Below are 27,416 nucleotides of genomic sequence, written 5' to 3' on the forward strand. Positions count from 1 at the left end.
CCGACTGGCACTTTGACAGAGAAGACATACCTGCAGCCCTTTGTCAGCATTGTGTCAGCCAGGCTGTGGCTTCCCTGAATTAGAGCTCCTGCAGGTGCCTGTGATGATAAATCTCCTTCCTTCCTTTTCTTCTTTTTTTGGCCACACCACTGGGCACGTGGGATCCCAGTTCCCCGACCAGGGATCGAACCCGTGCCCCCTGCCTTGGAAGTGCAGAGTCTTAACCACTGGACAGCCAGGAAAGTCCTGACTCTCCTTATTTTCACATCGACTGTTCTATAATTTGAAATATTTTTACCTTCTGAGGCAATCTCACCTGAGCGCTCATTAAATGGGGGTGACAATGCTAGGGCTGAAAAACAGGCTGAAAATTTGGCATTTTGGAATGAACTTCAGATTGGCTTTAATGTCATGAAGGCCAAACAAACAGTTCCCGTGGCACATTTTAGAGCGAGGACCCTGTAAAATGTTAGTGATAATCTTGAGAAAATAAAAAGCAGCATGAAAGCAAAAATGTACAATAGTTGTGGATTTTGAGGAAGCATCTCCCATTAACTTCTGTGGAAAAATCAGTATTGAGTTATGCACATTCTTCCAGGATATATCCTCTGTCTAAAATCTGGTATATGATTTTCATAGGAAACAGTTCTGGGACAAGCACGGGTTCAATGATTCTGTAAATGTTCGTTCTTCCAATGAGTATTTATTGAAAACGTTTTATGAGCCACATAACTAGGTCGTGAGGACAGTGTTCAACTCGTCTTGTCTTCATGGACTTTACAACTCCTTGTTGGGAAGACAGATTGTAAGCAAGTAAATAAATGGGATGTTCCTGCCTCTTTTGACCAGTAAGGTAGTTGTCAGAGTAGTTATCAGAATTCCATACCTGATATGCAGATTTACAAGGAAATGGCTCTAAGAACCTGTCCCACAAGTCTTGGGCCCAGGATAAAGGTACAGCATTTCCAGGGCCTGGGGCAAAGTGAAAGTATTAAATTCCAGACAGCAACAGCAGAGCGCGTTAAACCAGGCCCGAGGCCCTTCCAAGTGTGGAGGCCCCTGTGACTGCACAGGTCACATGCCTGTGAAGCTGGCCCTGCTTAGATCCTTTAGCCAAAAAAACAAAACAAAGTGAAAAAGCTTAGAGTAGAGAAGAGAGATTTGGGGGATGGTGATCTTTGGAGAGCTGGGCTATGCTTGGGAATGCTACCGTCTAACTAACCCAAGTCTAGTGGCGGGGACGGTTCACAGGGACCCTTGAAGAGCTGACACGTGTTTCCTGCCATGGTGAGACACAGAACCAGTGCCCACCGGAGGGGCCTGAGAAGCTAACACTGAAGACTTACCGGGAGCGTAGCTCTTACCCACGATATCTGCAGGACAGTCAGGAGGGTGCCGCTGGGATGGGACCAAACCGCATGGCCAGAGCTCACGGGGTCGAGGGTTGTTTGCCTAATTGGATTGGGTCCATGGGGAGAGAGCTGGAAGGGGTTTCTCGGGCCAGTCTGCATTCTCCAAATGGCATCAAGCTCTGCCTCCAATCAAAGCTAATAGAGTCTCTTCCTGCCATTTAGAACAGCCACTCAGACTCACACTCCTCCAGGCCCCTTTGTAAAGTTAAGGTAACTATCAATAGCAATATACAGCGGCCCCGTGTACCCATTACCCAGTGTCATTATTATTACATGTGAAACCCACAGCATATCTCTTTCTGTCCACATCTCCCTTTCTTTTTCAAAAAGATGTATTTCCTTACACTTTTTCAACTTTTCTTTATACTTTTACAACATATCTATCTTCATCATCATCCGCGTATTGCATGCTTTTATGCCTTACATAAATATTAAAGATTCTGACATTTATTTATTTTGTTTGGCTTTGTGAGATTCATCCATGTTGATAAATGTAGCTATAGTTCATTTGCTTTTACTACAGCATTCCATTGTATGACTCTACTATAATTTATTCATCTCTTCTATTAATAGACACTTGTTTCTCCTGTTTTGGTGTTATGAACAGCGCTGCTGTAAGTTTTATTATATATGTCTCCATCTGCTAGTGTGCAAGGGCTTTTTTTGTAGGGGTTACAGACCCATTCCGTGTCCTTCCCCTGCTCTGTTGTGAATCTCAGGGACCTGACCCCCATAGGTTGCATTTCCCAGATTCCCGTGTCCCCTGGCTTGCTTCTGGGCTTAGCCAATGGGAGGTGCTGGCGGGAGAGAGAAGTCAGAGTGCGTATCTGCCTCTTGCTCAGATGATGTCGCTTCTGTACCTCCGGCTCCCATCTCCACAGGTCCACCTTGGTTCTAGCTTCTGCCCAGAGACCCCAACTAACTCCTGGTCTTCTGTAGCCTCAGTCTTTTGTCTCAATAGACTGAGATGGGAGTGATTTCCTGAAATGGCTGGTCCCTGGTCACCTCACCGTTTGCTGTTTGACTTCCCAGCTCTTTCAATCCACAGGTCACCAATTCCTTTGATTAAATTCCTTCTGTTTCAAGACCTGGAATGGATTTTCTTTTCCAGTTACATCCTAATATATAGGTTGTGCATATCTTCAAGTCCAAATTGCTCTCCAAAGTGGGTACACCTACTAACGCTTCTAGCAACAGTGTATGTGTTCCCATTGTTTTAATAACCAATATTAAGAATTGTCACGGCTTCCCTGGTGACACAGTGGTTAAGAATCCGCCTGCCAATGCAGGGGACACGGGTTTGAGCCCCGGTCCGGGAAGATCCCACATGCCACAGAGCAACTAAGCCTGTGTGCCACAACTACTGTACTGAAGCCTGCGCTCTAGAGCCCGTGAGCCACAACTACTGAGCCCGTGTGCCACAACTACAGAAGCCCGTGCGCCTAGAGCCCGTGCTCTGAAACGAGAAGCCACCGGCAATGAGAAGCCTGCGCACCACAACCACAACGAAGAGTAACCCCCGCTCACTGCAACTAGAGAAAGTCCACGTGCAGCAATGAAGACCCAACACAGCCATAAATAAATAAATAAATAAATAAGATAGTCAGACTTTTACAATCTTGCTAATCTAATTAGTCCGAAACAATATTTTACTGAAGTTTTAGTTTTCTTTCCTTGAGACTGAGGATCTTTCTATATATTATTGACCATCCAGGTTTTCCTTTGGTAAATTGCTTGCTTGCCTTCTAGAAATAAAACTGTCTTTATTTGCATACAACATGATCATCAACCTAGATAATCCTATGAAATCTACAAAAAAAGCTAGAACTAATAAATGAGTTTCACAAGACTACAGAATATATCAGTATGAAAAATATATTGTATTTCTGTACACTAGCAACCATTTTTCAGAAAAATTTGTTGGTTCCTTAAAAAGGGAAATATACCGCAACATGACTGAGCCATTCCACCTCTAACTACCTAAGAGGTATAAAATTGTTTGCCTATTTTTTTTTTTTCTGCAAAAAAGCTTTATTGTTTCCACGTGGTCCAAGGCTTGGGGAAGGGCTCCAGGGTAGTTAAAAAGCTGCCTACTGGCTGCAGAAAAGGGCTTCAGGCAGAAGCCCTGACACCAGAGGGCTCCTCAAAGGTCGCTGGGCTTTGGTCGGCTCCTAGTGGTACTTGAGGGTGAGCCTTTTGAAGAGATAATCGCCCAGCCCAGCCTGGCGCCAGCCAGCCTGCGGTGGTTGGTCAGGTGGTCGCCCATGTTCTCGATGAGTTTCACCTGCTCATCTAGGACGCGGGCTCTCCTGGAAGTCACACAGGCGGGAGTCTGCGTGGGCAGAAGCCAGGGCAGGCAGGTCCAAAATGGCCTAGCTCAGGTTCTTCTCCATGAGCATGGCAGCTTCCACAGTGTCCTGGGTTTTACCTCACTCATCTTGGGGCGCCTTCTGCATGTCTGGAAGAGGGTGCAGCCACTGCGCTGGTTTTGCATTTTCAAGAGACACTGGGAGCCTTCCCGCTCCTCGTTGGCTGATTTGCGGAAAACGTGGCCCACGCCCTCCAGAGCCACATCCTTGCGGTGGAAATAGAAGCCCTGAGAGAGGTAGGTGTAGGAGGTCCGCAGATGCAGGTTGACCAGGCGGTGGACAATGGCCTCCACCTCAGTGGAATCATTCTGACCAATTTGGGAGCTCACAGTTGGTTCGTAATAAGGAGTTAAGCTCAAAAAAGGGTGTTGGTGGGTCCTGAGGCCAAGGATCCTGAACTGCTGATTCTGAGGGTTGCGACTGGAAGAAACGTTGGAGGGTAGTCGGAGGGTGGAGCGAGGGGCGTCCCTGGGTCTGTGGCCTCCAAACGCCGTTGCAGCAAGAGAGATCCGTGAGACCACGGAGCGTACTGCTTGTTTGCCTATTTTTTGATTGTTTGGTTCTTACTGATTTATAGGAGTTACTTATGTTCTACATACTAATTCTTTGTTGGCTATATGTGTGGTAAATACCTTCTCCCATTCCTTGTCTTGTCTTGCCATTTTTTTCAATAGTATGTTCTCGTGGACAGACGTTTCTAATTGTAATGTAGTTTTCACAAAGTTTTCATGTTTCCCTGAGTTTCACAGAACATTGCTGATCAGATGAGGGCCACCAGATGTGACCAGCCTACCTGTATTGGCAAAATTCTGCAACCCACATCCCCTCGACAGAGCATGTGCAGAAGGCAGCTTGCAGTTGGCTGGTCAGGAACCCTATGTCAGCATTTCCCATTAGAGTAAATGGACTCCCGAGAGGAAGTCTGAGGCTCTATTTGCTGCAGATCCTTCCTACCTGGGAGCATGGAGGGGGCTTGGCCGCACTGGGGGCACCTCCCAGGCTTTTCTAGCCCAACTGTATCTCAGACTCAGCTGAACGCAAGCCTATAAAGGGAACATGTTTCTTTTTGTTTGTTTTTTAATTTGTACTGAGCCTGGCTTGGAAAGTGTATTGAACAGGGTGAGTCCCTGAAACATAGCCAGCTACGTTCAATGTGACCAACTGGCAACCAAGAGCCATGCTGGGTTGGAGCAGAGAACAGAGGCAGTGTGCGGCCGGGGCCTCGCGCTGCCAGAGGAAGCAGATAAATCTTAAGCACGACTACACAGCAGGCTGAGGAGGGCCAGCCCAGGACCAGCCTGGCGCCTGCACGCTGCCCAGGCCCACACATCCATCTCTCCATTGGGGACGGCAGCCTGTAGCACAGACGCACTGTGAGGCCTGACTCCCCAGAACAAAGGTCAGGAGCTCTTATAACATGTGCATTTTAGGCTGGTTATTACTTGCACATGATATTTTAAAAATTCAGCAGTATAACGAAAAGTACACAAAAGCCCTGCTTCTTTCTTGCCCTTGTCATCTGGGTTCCCACCTCTCCTTCCCCCCTGATATTTTCTTTATGCAAGTAAATATGAATGTATATTGTTATACCTCTCTGTTTTTACCCCAAAATAGCATATACAGACAGATTAGGCGTGGTGTCCTGACCACTGGACCGCCAGGGAATTCCCTCCTTATCATATCGTTTGCAAATTTTCTTACAGAAGTCTGTGGTCACCCACCAGTCCAAGACAGATGTAAGTCAGGTATAAAAGGGTGATTTTTTTTTTTCTTTTTAAATACTTCAGAATCAGAAAAAAAAGTTGTGTGATGTGTTTATTAAAGAAAATTTAGAAAATAGAGAAAAGCACAAAGAAGAAAATAAAATGTAAGAGTAATTCTACTAGCAGAAATATTCCAGTGATCACCATTATGGTGTTCAGGATACAATACTTTATAATGGGTATATTACATGTCCCAATAAAACACATATACAATTAATATATATATATATATATTTTTTTTTTTTTTTTTTTTTTTTTTTGCGGTGTGCGGGCCTCTCACTACTGTGACCTCTCCCGTTGTGGAGCACACGCTCCGGGTGCACAGCCTCAGTGGCCATGGCTCACAGGCCCAGCCGCTCCACGGCATGTGGGATCTTCCCAGACCGGGGCACGAACCCGTGTCCCCTGCATTGGCAGGCAGACCCTCAACCACTGCGCCACCAGGGAAGCCCTAACATATATTTTAAACTGTAAAATGGAAAAACATTAATCAATGCTTGTTTATTTACCATAAAATCACAAACGTTTGATATTTCCAATTCATTGGTGACAGTAATGTGATGTGTTGATGTATGCATTAGCTTGCTCTCTATATATGTATATTGAAATTTTTTTCTATGTGTATATATATTCTCTATACGTGTTATTTTTAAAAGGAGTCTTAAGTAGAGGCACATATTGATTTTTTGCCTAGTGTAAAGAATTGCATCACCTCTCTACTCAGTTCAAGGCGTCTCAACACGTATTTATTCTCTACTTTAATTATAGTAGTAATTCCTTACATTTGTATACAGTACCACAGTTTGCAAAAGTCTTCTTTGCTCTTTTGAACAGCCCGTTGAGTGAGGTAGTACTATTCTTATTGGCTGGATAAGGAAGCTGAGGATCACAGAGGTTAAGTGTCTTGTCTAAGGCCATCTAGCTACTTGGGTAGAAGACTTGTAGGTTTGGATTCTAAGTCTAGTTCTCATTCCACCAGACCATGGAGGGGACAGAAGAAAGAAGAAACACCCTATGTTCTCAGACCTGTTTAGGTTTGCAATGTAGCTGATAAGACGAGTCACAAAACCATTAGACACCCAGAGAAGAAAACACCTGGCCTAACAGAGGCAAATATGATCACCCTCATCAGGCCCTTTGCATCATCCTTCATTTAGCCAGTTTCCATCACTTCTCCCTGTTGCCTTACTTGGTCTTCTTCTGGCCTCTGTGGTACCCACCTAGACCTCAAAGGCCTTCGAAGAAAAGCTCCTGATGAGAAATTGGAAAGAACTTTAGCTGATTTCTGGTCCTGGGAATTCCAGACTGTAGGCCAGGCAGAAGATGTGCACTCCTCCAGCAATGGAAATTTTTCATTGACAAGTGAGAATTACACCTTAAATATTGTGTTTCTCCTGTAGCTTAAAAATGTTTGTCATGCATTCGTTCGATTGTTCAGTCATTTACTCGATCATGTTTGAATTCAACAAGCATCACTGAGGACCCAGGATGTCCTTGGTGTCCTAGGGCACCCTGCTAGTCCTAGAAATGAAACATGAGTTAGACCCTTAAGGAGTTCCATTTCCACATGACTCTTTTAGTTACTTGGGCAACAGACTTGAGTGCAGCATTATTCTCTTTTTCATACCATAGTCACCCCTGTGAAGATAAGGGCTCTGTTCCAGGACCAAGATTGAAGGTGGTAGAGTCCAACATGTGCAAGACAACCCACATAGGGTGCAAAAAGAAAATATTTTGATGTATCCTTGTAACATTTCTTTTATTGGGAATATGTTTTCCATGATGTACAATATGTTAGTGTTACATGCAGTAGTGCACATATATACTTTCTGAATCCATAACTACACATATGTCATGTGCTCAATAGTGTTTTATCGATGGGGGGGGGCAATCAAGAATTTGGGTTTCCCTGCTCTACAGCCACAGCTACACTGCCTCTCCTTTCTCAGCAGTATATAAAACTCCGCTGAAAGGCTCATTTGGGGAGCTTTCCAAAGTCACTGGGTTCAGATTTGGCCTGATGGCTGAGGAGAGACTTATACAAAGTTTCTAGAGCAGTAAAGTTTGAGTGAGGTCCTACAGTCTGTGCCAGATCTTCTCTCTTACACAGAGGAAGGATAGATTTCTTCTTAGCTCAGTAATCCCTTCCTTCCTGCCAGGATCTTGAATTTTAAGAGTGTACTTTTTCCCCTCATACTTGGAGAACTCGTTTTATGTTTATTTGATGTTGGAGCTCTTCTGCAGAGTGAGTATTCACCTATTTTCTCAAGTAAGCACCGTGCTTTATCACCCCCCTTCCCTCCTGCCCCTGATCTGGAGTTGGAAGGGAATCGGTTGGGGCCCGAGTTCCCCTCTCTTCTATTGCCAGACATTTACATTTGGCAAAGGATGCCAAGCAAGCATCATCTATCATTATCATTCTATCTCTGGAATGGAATTCTAGAGCATTCTACCAACTTCACCAACGAGTTCTGCTCATTTATCCAGTGTCTGGGCATCGAACACTCTTTGCCTACTTTCTTGCCCAGGAATCCTTTCTGCTGTACCGTAGTGGATTTCTGGGCTGAGGATTATTTTCACTTTCATCTAAGTGTTCTATTTTCTTCTTTCTCCACTCCACCTCCGCTCTCGCTTCAGTGATATCGTGGAAATCATTACAGCTTCTGAAAAATATAGGTTGTTTCACTAAAAGAATTACTAGTCTATGATATTTCAAAAAGTACTTAGGTGGGGAATGTGGATTGTGATTATTTGAATTGCAAAAAGGTCTTAAAAGATTCTTTTTTATTTTCTTGACATATGATCAGTTTGATAAAAATTTCAATTTTGATCAACTGTTCCAGAGACCCATCTGTTGTGCAATGTGAATTTTACTTGAAGTATCCCTTTCTTCCAGTTCAGGCCTTTGCTAAAGTCCTTGCATGGAGTGTCTGTGTTTTGAGATGAAATTTGGAAAAATTGCTCATCCACGTTAGAGGTAAGCCAGATGATCCCTGCAAACAGCCCCATCTGGTTTCAGACAAGAATTCTGAGCTTATCAACTCCCAGGGCCACATGGGGGCAAAGGCAGTCTGGCAGAGTCATTTTGAGTAAGCCATTCTGTGGGATCTTTTCTTCCAAAGCAAATGAGGGATTCCTGTCCTTGATGCTAAAGTGTAATGACACGTTCATGACATCTATAATTAGATAGGGAAGGCTCACTGCCTATAGTGTAAAATGGCACAAACACAAGAGAAGTTTTATTTTATTTGGCTATGCCGCGTGGCTTGTGGGATCTTAGTTCCCCGACCAGGGATTGAACTTGTGCCCCCTGCAGTGGAGGCGTCAAGTCCTAACCACTGGACCGCCAGGGAATTCCCAAGAAGTGTATTTCTTGCTCTGATGAGAGCACTGGGTAATGAAAAGGTTGACAGGATGACTCTCCTATAGGCAGTCATTCAGGGACCCAGACGGGCGACGCTCTAGCATCTTCATCCCATGGCTTCCAGAATTGCCCTAGCAGGCGTCTCCGTACCAGCCATCCAGGAGGCAGATAAAAACACGGAGCAATGTGCCTGGCCAAGTGTGGACACGGCACACCTCACTTGTCACATTCCATCATCTAAGACACGGTCACATGGCCATACCTAACTGCAAGCCAGGATGGGAAATGAGGGCTAGTTGGGCATTGAAGAAGAAAAGAATGTGGGTGCCCATCTCTGCCACCACATCCTTACGCTTTGGCTCATGGAAACATTTATTCCAAAGTCCCCCTTTATTAACCAGTGAGAATCAATTGTGTATTCAAAAGTAGCTCAGGGATCCCTTTCCTAGGCAGGCCAGGTACCTTATCTCTTTTTTTTTTTTTTTTTTTTTTTTTTTTTTTGCGGTACGCGGGCCTCTCACTGTTGTGGCCTCTCCCGTTGCGGAGCACAGGCTCCGGGCGCGCAGGCCCAGCGGCCATGGGTCACGGGTCCAGCCGCTCCGCGGCATGTGGGATCTTCCCGGACCGGGGCACGAACCCGCGTCCCCTGCATCGGCAGGCAGACTCTCAACCACTGCGCCACCAGGAAAGCCCACCTTATCATTTTATAGAGGATGACAAACCCATTCTAAACGGCACACAGTGGATTTGAGTGTCTCACCAAAGGATTTCAGGTGATCAGCAAATCTCTACGGGAACAAGCAGGGGTGACCTCTCCGGAACTGTACACACGAGTGTGGCATATCTACCTTCTCACTGGAGGCTATGATCCAGTGTTCCCAAGTGTCTGAAAAGCTGATATACACGGCCTTTTCACTTGATCAGGGGAAATTCTGGTCTTATCTTTGCAAATAAAAATAATTCTGCTGAAATTGCCTACTCGTTATCTGGAAAGACAGCAGGAATTCCTTATCAAGACAGGCCCTGGCAACTGGCCTCAAACCTGGGCAATGGAAATAGATGGTCTGGGCAAATGCCAGAGGCTTTCATCTTTTGGAGAAACTAATACATAGGGCATCAGCTGAGTTTCCATTTCAGTGCAACTTAAGCCTGAGTGATAAAGGCAGCCTGTTCTGTGAACCTTATATTACATAACCCTCATGTGATTCAGGGCTGCTATTTATAGTTTTCCATTGTGTGGAAATGGAGCGGGTTACAGGGATGCAGCTTCCTTCTTCTCCAGCGTCCCAGAAGGAGATCAAAATGACTCTGCATTTATGACCTAGCCTAGGGCTTTCAAAACTGCTCTTGCTTTATTGTCAAAAAAATTTTGGCTCCTACCTTACCCTGAAGTTTGTTCGTTCGTTCCTTCCTTCCTTCCTTCTTTCATTCATCATCTATTCATTCATTCATTTAACAAATATTTAGTGAGTGCCTACTAGGCACCGGGGATGCAAAGTTGAATAAAACACACATGGAGTGGAGGAAGGGGTTGAAAACACTGATTCCTAGATCCCATCCCAGACCAATGAAAACAAAGTATCTGTGGGTGAGTTCTGGTGGGTGTGTTTTAAAATCTCTCCGAGAGAGTCCAATGTGCAGCTCGGATTGAGAGCCACTAGAATTTGTAGACATTGAAGCCAGAGGAATGTATAAGGTTTAATATGTCATAGAGGACCACTAGAAAGAGAACCAAATAAAGAAGGCATTAAAGAACAGTGCAGGGCTTCCCTGGTGGCACAGTGGTTAAATCTGCCTGCTAATGCAGGGGACACGTGTTCGAGGCCTGGTCCGGGAAGATCCCACGTGCCGTGGAGCAACTAAGCCCGTGTGCCACAACTACTGAGCCTGTGCTCTAGAGCCTGTGAGCCACAACTACTGAGCCCACGTGCCACAACTACTGAAGCTTGTGCGCCTAGAGACCATGCTCCACAAGAGAAGCCACCACACTGAGAAGCCCATGCACTGCAACGAAGACCCAACACAGCCAAAAATAAATTTTAAAAAAAACCCAAGAAACAACAGTGCAGAAAGAATTGAAAGTTGCTTGATACAGATAAAGAGAAATAACTTTGGCGTCCGATCCATCTGTGGTGGAACCTCAGCCTTTCTGCCTTTTAGCTTGTGTGATGCTGTGCAAGCATTTAACCCTCTGAGCCTCAGCTTCCGCGTTTTTATTTATTTATTAATTAACTTTAATTTTTTATTTTTGCCTGCGTTGCGTCTCCGCTGCTGCGCGCAGGCTTTCTCTAGTTGCTGCGAGCGGGACCTACTCTTCGTTGCGGTGCGCGGGCTTCTTATTGCGGTGGCTTCTCTTGTTGTGGAACACGGGCTCTAGGCGCATGGGCTTCAGTAGTTGTGGCACGCGCGCTCAGTCGTTGTGGCTCGTGGGCTCTAGAGCACAGGCTCAGTAGTTGTGGCTCATGGACTTAGTTGCTCCGCAGCATGTGGGATCTTCCCGCACCAGGGCTTGAACCCGTGTCCCCTGCATTGGCAGGCGGATTCTTAACCACTGCACCACCAGGGAAGTCCAGCTTCTGTGTTTTCAAAGTGAGGATAATAATGATCTTCACATCCTAGGATTGCCATGAGCATCTAATCAAAATGCCTGGCGTGCAACAAATCTGTTATTTTTGTTATTATTTGGAATTCAGGAGGAAAGATCAAGCTTAAAATGTTGGGTAGTTAAAGGTGTGAGCATGGATCCCGAGCGATTCTGTCTTGCTGCCAAAACTGGGTGAAGGCCACAATATATCTGTGAGTATCTGAGACCTCAGCGCCATATGGTGCATCTTCCTTGGGGAAAAATAAATCATTATTTTTATCTTAAAACGAGTGTAAATATGTTGTTGACGAGAATGTATCAATGTATCAGATTTGTATCAATTAATTAAGAAAAAAGTGTCCACGTGGTTTGAAAAGATCCCCCCATTCTGGGGAGGACACAGTAGTTGGAGTGCTTGGGCCTCCCCGAGGGTACTGTTCACGCCTCTGCTATTAGTCTCCCCTGACCTTCGGGTGGAGAGCATAGCCCTGACCATCACGAAGGTCTCACCATGTTGAGTGAGTCTGAGACATTCAGAGGTCATTCTTTCTGGCTATTTAAGTAAACACTGTTAGCACTTCTTCAAGCGAGAGATTATGTAAACATCAGCAGATATGTATATTCAGTGCGTTCCTTTTTTGATTTGTAACACAAGATGATAGCACAGTCTATGCACTTTTAAGCCCTGGATTTTACCTTAACAATATCTCATGGAGATGATCTATATCCACACATAAAGAATGTCATCCTTTTCTTCTTTTATAGCTGCGTGGTAGCCTTTTAGGTGGGTGTATTATAACTTACTTAACCAATATTTGGTTGATGTTTTCAGCTTTTTGGTGTTTAAACATTGCTGCAATGAATGACCGTGTACCTAAGTCATTTTGCATACGGGAGCATCTTTTGTTCTATAAATTCCTGGGAGTGGAATGGCTGTGTCAAAGGATATGGGCATTCACAGACTGCCCTTCACAGGGGCTGTTCTAATTTCCACTTCTACCAGCAGTGTAGGAGCAGGCCTCTTTCCTCGCAACCTCACCAGCACAGTCTCCTACCAAAGTCTCAGGTCTGCCAACGGGCCGGGTGCAAAACGACGCTCCCTGATAGTTGTAAAGTACGTCTCTCCAATTGTGAGTGACGTTGAACCCCTTTTCAGATATTTTAAGAACCTTCTGTCTTTTCTGTGCTGGGAAGAGTTGGTTCATATCATTTGCCTATTTTAAAATTTATTTATGTATTTACTTATATTGACGTATAGTTGATTTATAATGTTGCGTTAGTTTCTGGTGTACAGCAAATTGATCCACTTATACATATGTGTGTATATATATATGTATAAATATATATATATTTATACATATATATATATACACATTCTTTTTCAGATTCTTTTCCATTATATGTTATTACAAGATATTGAATATACAGTAGTAGGTCCTTGTTGTTTATCTATTTTGTATATAGTAGTGTGTATCTGTTAATCCCAAGGTCCTAATTTATCCCTCCCCACTTTCCCCTTTGGTAACTTTAAGTTTGTTTTCTATGTCTGTGAGTCGATTTCTGTTTTATAGATCAGTTCATTTGTATCATTATTTTAGATTTCACATATAAGTGATATATTTGTCTTTCTCTTTCTGACTTACATCACTTAGTATGATAATCTCTAGGTCCATCCATGTTGCTGCAAATCATTTGCCTAGTTTCTAATTGGGCCATTGGTTTGTTCCTTGTTGATTTTTAGGAATTCTTTATATATTTAGAAAAATTAGCATGGTGTCTATTACAAATATTTTTTCCTTCCAGTTTTGTCATTTGTCTTTGATTTTTTTCTGCGGAATGTTGTGACTTCTGTGTTTCGTGTGTGTCATAAATGCAAAGATATTCTGCCCTCTGAGATTATTAAATAATTCTCCCATGGTTTCTTATGTCACTTGTCATATGCTATTCTTTTTTACATTTAAATTTTTGTACCACTCGGAATTTTTCCTGGTGAAGTTGTGAGGTATGGGATCCAACTTTATTTTAGATAGCCATCTAGTTGTCCTAAAGCCTTTAATTGAAAAACGTATCTTTTCTCCATGGATTTGAGATACTGTTCTTTAAGCTATATTAAATTTACCACATACTAAACTTCCACATGCTCTTAGGTCTATTTATGGACTTTTTATTCTCTTTCATTGATCTCTTGGTCTATTCATGTATCAGCACTATACGTTTTTAATCACTATAGCTTTATACTATGCTTTGATTTCTGGTTTGGAAAAAATCTGGTAATTATTCTTTTTCAGAATTTTCTCGACTACTTTTGCCTGTTTATTTTTCCAACTAAACTTTAGAATTAACTTATTTAATGTGAAAAGTTAATATTTTATTGGCTTTGTATAACACATTGGTTAACGAAGAGGGGACTGTTGGCTATATGTGTTACCTTTACAGTCAGGGGTCCTGCCCCTTGGTTCATGTGATCCAAAGGATGTTAGACTCTCAAAAGTATCACCACTGAAATATCACACTCCTCTCCCTAGGGGGTCTAGTGAGTGATGGGGAAGAGAGGCAACCAGACGGATTTACCACTCTTTTTTGGGGGGAGTGGAGAAGAAAACCTCTTCTCCTATGGAAACATGAGGAGCATGTGGATAAAGGTGTTCACCGTAACAGTGGAATTTGAGGCACCTGCCAGGGGCCTCAGGACATATTTCAATGGCTTCTAAAGGAATTTGCTTTTATGATTCTGGAGATCTGAGACACTAAAGGTGTGTGTAAAAGTATTTCATCTGCTGAAAAGGGCGGTGAGAGCCAGGTGTAGTGTATAGAGGAGGGGCTTTAGAGCCCACTGAGACTGAATTCAAATCCCAGTCCGACGAGTTGTGTGATTTGGGGCACTTAATTTCTCCAACTCTCACTTTTCTCACTTTTATAGATACCTTGGAGAATTGTCAATCTTAGTACTAACATATGTCAAGATTCTATTTAAGCACCTGGTATACATCAGTACTGAAAAAAGAGATGCACATTTTGCACCAAAGACAAACTTGAACTGTTTCACAGTTTCTCTGGAGGCCTTGGCAAACCTCTCCTGCAGAGAGTGGCCCCCTACACCAGAGACCCCGTATCCTCAGCTCCACAGGGAAGGCACCTGAGAGACAGGACAGACCTTTAGGTTTCTGGAATGCCAAGTATTTTAGCTCTCCCTGAGTGACTTTGATCTTGGTCTATGATTCACTCCGGTTCCCTCATCTCAGTGCATTGCTATGCGTCTCACTTTGCAGGAATTTTTTTCATGTTTCTGTGTCATCCTGAAATGGAGATATTTTACATATAAACAAACAGAACATTGATCCTTAAAAAAAAAGTGCCAAGTATTTTTCCTGATTATGATTTTAATATGTGTTCAGTCAAGAAAACATAGATAATCGAGAACAGCATAAGAAAGTAAATATTAGTTATAATACTATGAAACAGAAAATGTTTGTTAGTATATATGTTTTTTCTGGGCTTGTTTCTGCATCTATGCCCTCCTCCACATGGACCTTGACATTGACATTTACATCCACACTTGTGTAGACTTCTACACCCATGCTGATCTTCACATTGATATGTATATAGGACCTCAACTGATATATAACTTGGTGTTTTGCTCTTTTAACATTACATCATATCTTCTACGTTTTACAAAATTTCTGGTAAACATAATTTTTAAAATTTCTGCATAATATTTGCTACATTTTTCTTTTAAAAGTCAAGAATTATGCAAGCAGATTTTTATCTCCATTGACACTAGTTAGGGAGAGGAAATAAAAATTGAAGGGTTATTATTTATACGTTTTCATCTAAATACTAAACAAGTGAAGTAAACAAACCGCCTGTTAGTTTCTGAAAGCTGAGAATTAGAATAAAGAATGAGAGCTTATTTAGAATCACTCTTTCCTGTCCCCTTTTAGGGAAAAGATTTGGGTATTTTTCAGAGTTATCACTGAGTAACTTGTGCAACATTGTTTTCATGAGGGCGTCCAACAAAAAGCCGAAAGTAAGAGTTATGTCCTCCTTTCCCCTTCCAGAACACAGCATGTTTATCCTTCCTATGGGGGTAAAGTTCAGTACTTTCCGTAGAGCAAAACAACCTGGAAATCTAGGGTGATTTGAGCCAACTGGTAAATAAAAAGCAAATAAAATAAATCAAAAAATACTTGTGGGAGAATGAACAGATCACTTCTGTCATCCCACCATGACCACTGTTTGCTGTGTCTCTGGCAGCTGACCACAAGATGTCACTATGGCATCTTTAATCCTAATAATCATGTAGCTGGCTGGGGGTGGGGAAAGCACAAGGAAAGAAAATCTTACAGTTTTATGCAAAATGGAACAGTTTCCCCACCTACCCCTGGCAGGCAGCCAGGCTAATAAAATAAAAAAAAAATTTTTTTTTTAACCAACACTATGAATTGAAAAGGCTTTCAAGAAACATCTGCACAGTGAAACTGTTAACTCCAAAGAAGTCCAACATCATATTTATACTGTATAAATTAAAATGGAAAATAAAACCCCATTTGGGCCAATGTGCAAAGTCTCCAAAGCAAGAGAAAAATACTTCTGAAGTCAATCCATTTTCAAAACGACGGCATTAAATATGGAGGATGTAATAGCAGAAAACAACTGAAATCTTGCCCAGTGAAGCTTTAAACAACCAGTTTCCCAAAACAAATATTGTTTTAATTAACCAAATTTCCCTCCACGGACTCAAATTTTAGGGGAAAGAAACAAATCATTCTTTAAAAAATGCAAGCTCCTCTCATGTTACTTGGGTGAAATGATTTTCAGAAATGGCTAGCACAGTCTGCAGCGTCCCTTCCACAGGAGACATCTACAGGTCAGGGGAGGAGAGCCACTGTCCTGCATCATGATTCTGAAGAACTGAAAGTTCCCAAGTCATCAAAAAAAAAAAAAAATCGTATTTCTTTATGTACATAGAAGGTGAGAAAGTGCTTTTACAAAGCAGCTGTACACAGGATGGATCCTTGTTCCAAAAGATGGAACAGCCATCTTTTGGGTGATCTGCCCAGCTCCCCACCTGGATGTGGGCATCCATACTGCACCCTTCCCCCAACACGGTCATGGTGTGACTGTGGCATGCGCTGTGACTCACCCAGTGTTCTCACCAGTGGCTAGCAGCCTGACCAATATCCCTTTTTCAGGAGTTTGGGATTAAGTCAGTTGAGTCTCACTCCTCATGACTGGACAGTGACACATAAACTCTGGAACTGCTGGTAACCATATTTTCCATCTTGCCAGCCAAGAAGCAAAAACATAGGTCTCCTGAGAGACTGAAGGATGAAGGGGGCACTTAGGACAGAGAGGGAGCCTTGGTGGCATCCAGGTGTCCAGTCCCAACTTGTCCTTGAGTCCCAGAGTCCACTCTTTGGCTGTGGGAGAAAGCCCTGCATCCTCATAGTAAATAATCATTTTGTTCAACCAGACCACTCTTACGACTTTCCAGGATAATCTGGAACTCAAGTCATTGTAATTTTTTCTACTTGCACCCTAACCTTCTCCTGCTCCCCAGTTGTCCTCTGTGCCCCCTCAGCCCCATCATTTATCCAGACATTTAGGTTATGGGATATTTTAGTCATTTGAACCAGCTCTTATGGCTTGTCGAGGGACAGTGAGAGTAACCTAGAAAGGCCTCAGGGAATGCTTTGAAAGATGACTTTTGGTCTCCATTATTTTTGGGTGAATTGGATCTATAAATTAGGATTCTACAGTAGCACTTCCCAAAATTTGTTCCTTAGAACATTAATCCTGAAAATGTTAAGAAAACAAATAAAGTTATTCCATAGTAAAATAAGTTTGGGGGAAAAAATGCAAAATATATCTCTCTTTTGGAGACTTAGAGGTCATGTTAATATATTAAAGGCTCTGACAAGTCCTGCAGCAAAGAAAGGGATCAAAATTTGTTTAGCCTAGGATTTTCCAAATTTATGTGACAGTAGATTTCTTTGGGGGGGGGGGAGTTAATCCTTATTGGCAACATTTTAAATGTTACTTAAAATGTCTGTTTAACTCTGCTTTACAGCCAAACTTGAGTCTGAGATGGGCTGACCTTGGGAATTTTGATAGGAAAGTCCCTGGAAAATTCCACTCCCTCACCTCCTACTTCACAACCCTTTATTAGTCAGGCAGTTAGAAAGCTAGACATCCAGTGCTGTGGGAGAGACTGCCTTATGGCCTCTCTCGAAGCCCCTGCAATTCCCAGAATCCTGCCTTTATGCCTTAATTTTATGCCTTTTCCAAAATATACACAAAGAAAAGCGCATAAATCACAAGTGTATAGTGATGAATTTTTCCAAACTGTTTCATGCACTACTGTAACCAGCACTAGGTCAACAAATGACATTACAGGCTCCCAGAAGCCCGTTCACGCTCTTTTAGTCACTTTACCACACACGGGTAACCACTATCCAACTTTATGCCTTTTCTTTCCACATAAATGGCTACATCCTGGAGGATAAGGCGTGATCCTTGACCTCCTTGTATCCCTGTGGTGTCTAGAATAGGACTTAGTAAAGAATAGATAGTTGGGCTCATCTATAAAGCAAAACCCATAAATGCACAAGTGCCCATCAGACTCCTGTACAGGGTAGTGGAGGGGCCCTGGAGTCAGACTGCCTGGATTCAAACCTGTGTCTACGAGACTCCTACCTGTCTGACCATGGGCAGTCACTTAATCTTTAGGAACCTCAATTTCCTGATATGCAAAGAGACTCGCTTGGATTATCTGAGTGGGCCGTGAACACCATCACAAGTATTCTTATGAGAAAGGCAGAGAGAGATTTGAAGGTGGCCTTGAAGACTGGAGTGATACAGCCACAAGCTCAGAATTGCCAGCAGCCACCAGAAACTGCAAGAAGCAAAGAACCGATTCTCCCCTACAGGCCCTGGAGGGAGTGTGGCCTTTCCTAACACCTTGATTCTGGCTCGGTGAAACTGATTTCAGATTTCTCCCTCCAAAAATGTAAAAGAATAATTTTCCGTTGTTTTAAGCCACCAGGTTTGTGGCGATTTGTTAGGTCAGTCATGGGAATCCAATACACGTATCAGGCGATCGGTGTTGAGGAGAGAGCAAGAAAGAAAAAGCAGCCTTCATGGAGCTTATATTGTAGAGTGGAAGACAGACGATGAACAGATACATGGATGCACAGTCTAATGCCAGAGAGTGTTGCTGGCTACACGGTAAAAATAAAGCAGGTGGTGGAAGCCCATAGAGCTTGGGAGCAGGTTAGAAAGGAAGTTGGGCGGGGTGTGCAGGGCTTGCAGGCCCTGAGTGATAAAGGGATATGGGCTTTGTATTTTCTTCTAAGTATGGCTTTGGGGATTCTCCGTGTGTGCCAGTGGGTCCCTCTTCAAGTTTTCCTGGGACGGCCTCAGGACTGGGGTCAGTTGACTGATGTGCCTGTCCTGGGTTAGCCCTATAATTTGCCGTGCTCTCGGGAGATTTCGTTAATCTCTCTAGATTTAAACGTCCTTAGCCCAGGGTGGAGTAGCTTGCGGTACGCGTGCCTCTCACTGTTGTGGCCGCTCCCGTTGCGGAGCACAGGCTCCGGACGCGCAGGCTCAGCGGCCATAGGCTCACGGGCCCAGCCGCTCCGCGGCACGTGGGATCCTCCCGGATCGGGGAACGAACCCGTGTCCACTACATCGGCAGGCGGCCTCTCAACCACTGCGCCACCAGGGAAGCCCGGCTTTGGCTCTTAAAACAAGAAACCAATGCTCACGACCCTTGTCCGAACAAGGAAGCCACGGTCAAAACAATGGCTCCTCCGGCTGTGACGATCCTCCTCGGGGCCGCTAGAGGGAGGCGGGCGAGGCGACCTGTGCAGAATTGAATTGTTAAGAAAAGACGGAGGGCGTGTTGTTTTAAAAAAAAAAAAAAAAAACACAAACACAAAACCTTCCCTCACTCCAGGATCTGCTTCTAATTATCCGCAGGGCTAGACTCCTAACCACACACGTTTTCAGCCAATCCTAGATGCCCCAAGCTCCTTTTTTACCCTCAAAGCAGTCAAGCCACAAGCGGTGCACTTCCAGACCAGAGGAGTGGAACGAAGATTCACGGATCCGGCGTCCCACCCCCTGGCCCTGCGGTCCAGAGCCTCCTGGAACTGAGAGCCGCTGAGGTTAAGCTTCCCTGCCGGCTGTCCTAATTCCTGATGGCCAAAGCTAAGATGGGACGCAAGCGCCTTTCTAAATTCTTCCAACAGTAATTCTCTAATTACTCTTTCCTCTTCATGTTGCCTTAGAGACTGGCAAAGGATCCTCTTTCCTGCCACATCAAAGTAGGAACAAAATAATTTGCAGTGCATGTAATGAAAACCTCAATTTCTGGGGTTTAAAGGCCCTTTTAAGAAAAATGACAGGGGGAGGTAAATTTTGGAGGCGCTTTAACACATATTGTTAAAGCAATGTAAGGATATAATAATAACCTTAAGAGACTTTTTGGTTTTGTTTTTTAAAAAAATTTTATTGAAGTATAATTGATTTGCAATGTTGTGTTAATTTCTGCTATACAGCAAAGTGACTCATATATATATATTCATTTTCATTTTATTTTCCATATGGCTTATCACAGGGTATTGAATATATCGATAGTTCCCTGTGCTATACAGTAGGACCTTATTGTTTAGCCAACCTATATATAATAGTTTGCATCTGCTAATCCCAAACTCCCAATCCATTCCTCCCCCACCTCCCCTCCCCCTTGGCAGCCACAAGTCTGTTCTCTATGTCTGTAAGAGACTTTTCGTTTTCCTCCATTTAATCCTTCTTACATCTAAATCCAGAAGCTGAAAAAAGTGGAGTATCTAGAAAAGGATTCACTCGTGTATTTGTTGAGTAAACTTTCTCCCTTTTAACTCCTTATTTTGACAATTTCGGAATAAGAAAAATTACACTAATAATGCGAGGAATTTCTGAACTTCCTTTTCCCAAATTCCAAATATTATTTTACCATGTTTGCTCTTTTCTCTCCGACCCCCTCTCTCTCATATTGTTTTCTGAAACATCCGAGTCAATAACAGAAATGATACCTTTCCCCTATTCACAGTGTATTCCCTAAAAACAAGAACATTCTGACATAACCGCTGTACAATGATCCAGATCAAGAAATTAACAGTGACTATTATTTTCTAATCTACAGACTTTATTCAGATTTTTCCAATTGCCATTAATATTTTTTATATTTATTTTATTTATTATCATTTATTTATGGCTGCATTGGGTCTTTGTTGCTGCGTGCAGGCTTTCTCTAGTTGTGGCGAGCGTGGGCTGCTCTTCATTGGGGTGTGAGGGCTTCTCATTGCGGTGGCTTCTCTTGTTGCAGAGCACGGGCTCTAGGCATGCAGGCTTCAGTAGCTGTGGCACGTGGGCTCAGTAGTTGTGGCTCGCGGGCTCTAGAGCGCAGGCTCAGTAGTTGTGGTGCACGGGCTTAGTCGCTCTGTGGCATGTGGGAATCTTCCTGGTCCAAGGCTCAAACCCATGTCCCCTGCATTGGCAGGCGGATTCTTAACCACTGTGCCACCAGGGAAGCCCAATATTATTTTATAGTAAAAAACCCCCAGATGATAGGTGGCATTCCATTGTCATATCTTTTTAGGCTAGTTTAAACTGAAACCATTTCTTGGTTTTGCTTTGTTTTTATTTGTATTTTTAAAAAAATGATATTGTCTAATTGCCTTCTTTTTTAGTATTTATTTTTATTTTCTTTATTTTTTGGCCACATCGGGTCTTAGTTGCAACACTCGGGATCTTCGCTGAGGCAAGTGGGATCTTTTGTTGTGGTGCGCTGGCTCTTCATTGTGGTGTGCAGGCTTCTCTCTCGTTGTGGCGCGCAGGTTCCAGAGCGCATGGGTTCTGTAGTTTTCAGCACACGGGCTCTCTCTTTGAGGCGTGCGAGCTCAGTAGTTGTGGCACGCAGGCTTAGTTGCCCCGCAGCATGGGGATCTTAGTTTCTTGACCAGGGATCGAACCCTTGTCCCCTGCATTGGAAGGCAAATTCTTTACCACTGGGCCACCAGGGAAGTCCCTGTTTGTATATATATTTTTAATTTTTTTTGAAATTTATTTACTTCTATTTATTTCTGGCTGTGTTGGGTCTTCGTTGCTGCACGCGGGCTTTCTCTAGTTGCAGCGAGTGGGGGCTACTGTTCGTTGCAGTGCACCAGGCGGATTCTTAACCACTGCGCCGCCAGGGAAGCCCTGTATTTTTTTCATATATTGACATTTTTTAAAAGTACAAGTAAAATATTTGGTAGATGTCAGTGTTTGGGTTTATCTGAAGTTACTTTACGATGAGATTCAGGATGTGCATTTTTGTTAAGAATACCATAGAAAAGATGTTGTGTCTATCTCAGTACATTATATGGGAAGCACATGACGTTGATTTGTCCCATCACCGGTGATGTTGACTTTGATCGCTTTTTAAGATAATAGTAAAATATTATGAAAGCTATAAAATATATTATATATTAACACATATAATATGTAAGCAAAATATAATATACAAATAAAATATAATATGTAAGCAAAATACAATGTGTAAGCAAAATAGAATAGAATAGAATAGAATAGGAAATGTGCTAGACTGGTGGTTCTTTAACTTCTGGTCTCATCTCAGAAATACTTTACACTCTTAAAAATGATTGAGGGTCTCAGAGCTTTGTTTATTTTAGTTATATTTATCAATACTTACTGTATTAGAAATTAAAACAGAAATTAAAAATTTTTAACTTATTAATTTATTTAAAAATAACAGGGCTTCCCTGGTGGCGCAGTGCTCAAGAATCCTCCTGCCAATGCAGGGGACACGGGTTTGAGCCCTGGTCTGGGAAGATCCCACATGCCGCGGAGCAACTAAGCCCGTGTGCCATACCTACCAAGCCTATACTCTAGAGCCTGCGAGCCACAACTACTGAAGCCCACATGCCTAGATCCTGTGCTCCGCAAAAAGAGAAGCCACCGCAATGAGAAGCCCGCGCACTGCAACGAAGAGTGGCCCCCGCTCTCCACAGCTAGAGAAAGCCTGCGCACAGTAACGAAGACCCAAAGCAGCCATAAATAAATAAACAAACTTATTAAAAAAACAAGAAACAATAACAATACTGAACTTGTTACATAGAAACATGAATAATATACGTTTTATGAAAAATAACTATATTTTCCCAAACAAAAGTGAATAGAATGTCATTGTTTTACATTTTTGCAAACCTCTTTAATTTTGGCTTAATAGAGAGTAGCTGAATCCTCATATCTGCTTGCAATATGGATTCAATCTATTGCAATATGTTTTTTGCTTAAAGTATATGAAGGAAAAGAAAGAAAACACGTACGCATTTGGGAAAGGGAGGGATATCTTGGTAGCGTTTTCAAATGATTGTGGATAATCTTTGATACTATACCAAAAACTCAGTAAGTATAACTTCCTAAAAGTTAGTTGCAGCATAAAATTTGAAACCATATCAGTGAACACTTTGTTCTCTCTTACGTTAAAATCCACTGTTTCCTCCTGCACTTTGAGTGCGTGATTTTGTTAACATTATACACTGGTCATTTGGGAAATACTGGCTCCCTGAGCTATACACATCTTCCAAATGTTGCCACTTCTTTACGTAACAACCAAAACACTTTTCACATTTGTTAATATCACCACCAACTTCTCCGGAAAATTGTTTAGATATTGAGAAGCTGTGAAATTCACAGTGGTAGATATACATCTTCCAAAATTTGAGTCTTCACTTGAAAGCTCAAATTTTTATTATTGTCAATAAATATTGTGAGTTGTTTTCTTTGAAGCGACAGGTTTACTTTGTTTATTTTGAGAAAATGTCCACTAAATTCCCAACTCTGAATAATCATGGTTTGTCTGTCAGTTGTTCTTTCAAGTAAAAACAGTGTTACATGAAAAAAGCCACTGGCTCAGCTCACAGCTCAAACAATGGCACAAATGCTTTTCTGGGACAACACTTGCACGTCGATGTGCAGCAGAAGTGCTTTATGTGTGTTCCCATTTATCACGCAGAATATTAAAAAGATGAGCATTCAAGGGTCAAGATTTAATAAAATTAATACATCTTAATGCTTAATCAAGGACTTTTTTTTTTTTTTTTTTGCGGTACGCGGGCCTCTCACTGTTGTGGCCTCTCCCGTTGGCAGAGCACAGGCTCCGGACACGCAGGCTCAGCGGCCATGGCTCACGGGCCCAGCCGCTCCGTGGCACGTGGGATTTTCGCGGACCGGGGCACGAACCCGCGTCCCCTGCATCGGCAGGCGGACTCTCAACCACTGCGCCACCAGGGAAGCCCAATCAAGGACTTTTTAAGTGCAACTTTCTTTTTTTAAAAAAACCGAAAGTGCATGGCATTGACGATTACAATGACTACCAGTGCTGTATGGGGCTACTACCTTGATTCGTGGTAAGGTGCCAGTGGTTTTACACACCATTGCTTTTGTGATTTGTGCAAATGTCAGCCCATGAAAAAGGCAAACGACGGCTTCATAGTATTGTAAGAAACACTTTGAAATAAAAGTGTCTCAGGGACTCGCAGCATCTAGGGACCACACTTTGAGAAGATAATGAAACATAAACATCTATATAATATACATCTTCTGTCCTCCATGAACTTGACCTCTAGTTGGGCCAACAGAGCAGATGTCAAGAAGCAGGATGAGGGAAGCATCTATAGGTAGACATAAGTTATTGGTAGTATTTTAGTTCTTGTTTTTGGTCATGTGTGCATGGAGTTTGGCTATATTATAAATCTGTGCTGTCCAGTATGGTAGCCACTGGCCACATAAGACTATTGATCATCTGAAATGTGACTAGACCCAATCAATATATGCTCTAAATGTAAAATATATTACCAGATTTTGAAGGCTTCATATGGAAAAAAATGAATGTAAATATCTCATTAATAATGTTTATATTATTTATTGACATAATAATCTTTTGGCTATATTGGGTTAAATAAAATATATTGTTAAAATTAATTCCATACATTACTTTATACTTTTCAAAATGGGTCTACTAGAAAATTTAAAGCTACATATGAGTCTTCCATTATATTTCTACTGGGCAATATGGTTACAAATAAATACAGAGGTAAAATAAAACACTTAACTATAAAACAGGGCCAAGCGTAGGCCAGCAATGATAATGCATTACAAACCAAGGATTAGTTTTCAACCAATTCTGTGCCTACGAAGTCAAGGGCAAAAAAAGAACTTTATTTAAACAGTGTGGTAAAGATTATTTAAATCATTTGCTAAAGACTCAGGTTGCTGAAAGAGCACAGAGGAGGGGCAACTAACCCACTTTTGGGGAGAGCACAGGAAGATCTCTTCCCAGAGAAAGGGTTGTCTTGGTTGTAACTGAAAGAAAATTAGAAAATTTTCAGGCGAATTAGGTACAGGTAGGGAGGAAGGGAGAGGGTACTCCAGGGAGAAGGAACAGAATTTGCAAAGACTCAGAGCCTTTGTTCAGAGCACACTTGGAAAACTCCAAGAATTGATAGGGGCTATTGTAATACTGTTACATCACCACCTGCAGCTATTTACATAAAATTCTGTTTTCCCTGAGGCATGTGTATATAAAAGAGCAGATTTATTTTACTATCCTGAATTTTTTCTCAAGAGGATCATGGATTTTAAATTATATATTTTAAAACCTGGGTAACATCCCAGGCTCATACTAGGAGATACTTTGGAATTACTATTTAGTTTTATAGACACACATGGGGTTTTGCTTATCCACATCTTGCCAGAAATGTGGCCTTTCACATTCAGGATAGTAAAAACCTGACTCCATGACACTTACAGCTGCACATGGCTCTCAGCAAGAGGAAAAGTAAAACAATAAAGTCTGCAGAGACATAAAAATCATATTATGCAATGACATCACATAGATATTATGGTTGATGCCAAATCAAGCAGCGGATCCTGGTGTCAGGACCTGGAGAATTAGCTACCTTCCAGCCCAACTGCTACTCCATCAATTGAGAGAACAGGCCCAGGTGAATGGTGGAAACAGGATTTAAACTGCCTCCTATTTTGAAGTCTCCCCTCCTTCTCCTTAGATGAATATCATGTCTGAAGTCCTCAATCTTTCAAAAAACTGGAGACCAGGACATCTTCAATCTGAAAAAAGCATAGTCAAACCCTAAACCAACCACTGGAGCTCTCCAATTTACCTTCATAACTATCTCACTCAGGCAGCAGCCCACAAACATGATCCTAATTCTCCGTGCTCGCTTGTTTACGGTCCACAGGAGTGTAGATGCTTGGAGAGCTGGGGCCTCATCTGCCTTGTTTGCATATTGAGAATGATTACGTGTCCTCTTAACCCAGACGCTCTCTCTCCCCCAGGAGGCTAAAGAGGGCAAGGCTTAGCACCCGGCCTTCAGCAGTTAAGGCACTGACAACACTGGGAGAGCGGGAGCTGGGAACAAACGCCATTCCCCGTCTCTCCCAGCCCCTCCTGCCCTCCGTGTCACAGTCACTTCCACGGACACAGCGCCTCCTCTGTGCTAAGCTGTGCGTCACAAACACCATGTTTAGTTCTTACCATCACCCTATGAGATGGAGACATTTTCACCGTCTTCATTTTACAAATGAGGGAACTGAGCCCACTTGCTCAAGTCCATGCTGTTGGTAATAATCCACTTGGCTGGGATTTGAACCCTGCTCTGATTTCATCCCAGAGTCTGGCCTTCCTCTCCCATCCCCAGGTAATCTGGTCTCAGGTTCTGGAATGCCAGCAGCTGGAGGAGGAGAACCAGTGTCTTTGGGGGCACCTGGAAGAAAGCGACGTGAAGAGCAAGTGGAGTCAGGGGCCTTTAACACTTCCTGAGCACGTGTCATGGGCCTGCCCTACACCAGACATGTTACTGGTGCATCTCAATTACTGGTGGATATGATTTTTATGCAGAAAGAAATCTCAGCCTCGGAGAAGTCATAAATTTTGTAATTTTGTGCCAGGCTTTGGAGCTAGTGAGTGGTAGAGCCAGAGTTCAGACTCTCATGAATCTGAGGTTCATACTTCTTTAAAAAAAAAAAACTAACAATATATATATATTTTTGAAAAGGCATTAAATCCATGTGGCTCAAAAAGTTGAAAGGACATTCAAAGAAATGCACTTAAAAAGTTTCTCCTATCTATGTCTGGCACCACACCCCCTCCTCCTGTAAGTATTTTTCTAATGCTGTTCTGTGCAAAGAAAAGCAAATACAAATAGGGGTTCTTATTTTCTCCCATTTCTTACACAAAACGTAGCATATTATACACCTCCAAACTTTGCTCTTTTCACTTCATGGAATATAAAAGTAACTAACACTTATATGGCTCTTCTCTGCTATGTGCCACACCCAGTTCTAAGCATTTGATGCATATTAACTCCCTTAATACTCTCATCAACCCTATGAGAGAAGTGCTATTATTATCTCCATTTCATAGATGATTATATCAAGACACAGAGAGGTTAAGTGAGTTGCCCAAGATCACACAGATGGGAAGAGGTGGGGTCAGGCTTCTGACTTAGGTATTCTGGCTCCAGACTCTGTGCTCTTAACCTCTCTCCAAGCTGCCTTTCTCAGTATATATATATATATATGGTACACACATATATATGGTATTATACATCATGAATATATAATATAGATCACATATTATAAAAAATCTATTCACTTTCATATAATATGAATCATGTATCTTCTGTATATAGAATTAAATATATACTATATCAGTACATAGAGGGCTTTCAGACTTTTCTGTTTGTCTGTTTTTGGTTTTTTTGGCTGTGCCATGCAGCTTGCGAGATCTGAGTTCCTCGACCAGGGACTGAGCCCAGGTCATGGCAGTGAAAGCGCCATAACCCAACCACT

The 27,416-nt window shown here is 42.6% G+C and overlaps 1 pseudogene; it reads right to left on the reverse strand.

Moving 5' to 3' along the window:
* Window positions 1-3,555: 3,555 nt before the first annotated feature.
* LOC116741917 lies at window positions 3,556-26,087 on the reverse strand (annotated as a pseudogene).
* Window positions 26,088-27,416: the final 1,329 nt, after the last annotated feature.

The sequence above is a fragment of the Phocoena sinus genome, chromosome 16 (genome assembly GCF_008692025.1).
Source record: "Phocoena sinus isolate mPhoSin1 chromosome 16, mPhoSin1.pri, whole genome shotgun sequence".
In the NCBI taxonomy this organism is placed as follows: domain Eukaryota; kingdom Metazoa; phylum Chordata; class Mammalia; order Artiodactyla; family Phocoenidae; genus Phocoena; species Phocoena sinus.